The following is a 2354-nucleotide window of genomic DNA, read 5'->3' on the forward strand; positions in this document are numbered from 1 at the left end:
GGAATTCTTCCACGACTTTGGGATCAGAAACTGTGTGGAGGAGAAAAGAGGTTCGAACATTTCCAGTGCTCCCCTTTAAAATGCTTGTCATGCGCTCAGAGGTGGCAGGGCGAGGACGTTCTCAGCAAAAGTTCAGCCCTGGCAGCCAAAACACTGGAGAACTGCAGGGGTTCAGGATCCGGGGCCCAATCCAGCCTTCCTGAGGTCGCAGAGGGCCACGTTCTCCCAATTATTCTCGGCCTTCCCAACTTGTGCAGTCCTGAGGCTAAAAGGTTGAAAGGTCCCCTCAGGGCCAAACAACTGGCAGCAGGAGCTTGATCTAAACTAGGCTGGGATCTGAGCTGAGCTCCTTCGCCTTTGGCTGTGGATGTGACTGCAGTGTGAGCCCCAGAACCTTCCCTAAAGTGGAATTTGGACCTTTCGGCTGAAATCGGCTGTGTGCACCCGGTGTCGACCGTCCGAAGCTACATGAACTGGTGGTTTGACACTGTAAAACCAGTTTCCGATGCACCCCTTTAAATTGGAACCATGAGGACTAGTGTCTTTATTTTTGGGATGACAGCACAGTGGGAAACTCCATGTTTTGCCTGGAGAAAGTCTGATGGTGGCACCTGGTATGCCCCAGTGTAGCCCCTGAAAGGCCCCTGCAGCGGACAGCGCGGACCCACCGCCAGCCTGATCCTCATCCTGGGATACTGGCCTGGCCTGGTTTGGGGCGGGGGCCCATGTTAGTAAATGCAGGCTTCCCCCTGGGAGTGGCTGTACAGGCTTGGACAGCGAGGACCCTTAAAATCTAATAAGGATATTCCCCCCTAAGTGGCGTGGAGAAGAACCGGAATGTTCTCTGTACTTCTTGGGATGTTCCCAGAAACAAGCCAAGGTAGTCCCAATTTTTTAAAAAATCCAGTCACAGCACGAGAGCAAAGAGCCCCAGAAGCCATCGCTGTTCCCTCTGGCCGACCTGGGTGCCCCCCGGGCTTGCTGGGGGCAAGACCATCGCGATGGGGGCCCAGGGTGCTGGGTTGGGGCGGCAGGCGGAACGAGCGAGGCCTGGGAGAGAGGAAGGGGGCGGCTTTGCCCGGGGGCCCCGGGAGCTCTCCCTAAGCAGCAGGGCGAGGCGGGGCGGGGAGACCCTTCCCCGCGGGCGAGCCCACGAGGGACGCGGCAGAGGGCGAGGGGCGCCCGAGGCAGGCAGCGCGGCACAGCGGCCGGATCCAGCGCCCGCGCTGGCCCCCGAGGTCAGCCTCGCCTACCTTGCAAGGCTGTGGTGGAGACCGGGGGGGGGGAAGGACGGGGGGGGGAGGACCGCGCGCGCCACCGGGGCGAGGGAGAAGCGGCGCCGCCGGGGCAGAATGGCTCGGCCACGCTTCGGGCGAGGCTTCGGGGAGCGCCGCTTCCCCGCTCCTGGCACCGAGCGCATCCCAGCGGGGGTGGCACGGAGGACCCCCGGGCGCCCCCTCCACTTCCCGGGCCTTCTCCACGCAGCCACTCGCCTCAGCGCCCCCCCAGCCCCCGGGGCCCCGCCGGAAGATGGGCGCGCGCGGAGAGAGGCGGCGGCGCGCGAGGCCGCGTGGCCGGCCGGGGGGCGGCGGGGGAGGCTTCTGCGACGGGAGACTACAAGTCCCATGGTGCCCCGCTGCCGCCACGCCGATCCCCCCTCCGCAGCCGGGCGAGGCCACTAGAACTTCCCCTGGCAGAGGCGGCGGGAGCTCCGAGGGTGGGGGAGGCGCGTGTGCCCCGCGCCCCCTCCCCGTGTCGGCCGAGCGCCGCCGCGATCGCGCCCTCTCGGTGCGCCGCCGGCACCAGGGCGCACGGCCGGGGCGCCTCCGCTCCTGCTCCGCCGCCGCCGCGAGCATCGCCGCCTCCCCGCCGCGGGCCGAGGAGCCGCTGCAGGCCCGCATCTGCCCCCGCCCCGCCCCGCCCGAGGCGCCCATGCGGCTGCAGCCCCCGCGACGGCCGCGCCCCGGTGCCCAAAGGATGCTGGCCGCCCCCCCGGCCGCCCGCGAGGACGCCGCCGAGGCGCGCTACCGGCTGCACGCGCTCGTCTGGCACAACCGGCCGCGCGAGCTGGAGCGGGAGCTGGCCTCCGAGCAGGTGCGGGGCGGCGGGCGGCGGGCGGGCGGGCGGGGGCCCCGGACAATGGGGCTGCCCGGCTGCTGCGCGGGGGCGCGGGGGGGAAGGGGCATCCGGGCGGGCGCCGGAGAGGCATGCGGGCGAGCGGGGGAAGGGACGGGGCCGGGCGCGCCGGAGGCTGCCTCCCGCGCGGCGCCGCGGGCATCCCCCGGAGGCGCGCCGGGGCGCTGGGGCTGGTCGGGGCCGCGTCCCGGGGCGAGCGCCGCTCCTCCGCTCCCCCG

Source organism: Varanus komodoensis, unplaced genomic scaffold (genome assembly GCF_004798865.1).
Source record: "Varanus komodoensis strain SLA01 unplaced genomic scaffold, ASM479886v1 scaffold20_3, whole genome shotgun sequence".
NCBI classification, from domain to species: domain Eukaryota; kingdom Metazoa; phylum Chordata; class Lepidosauria; order Squamata; family Varanidae; genus Varanus; species Varanus komodoensis.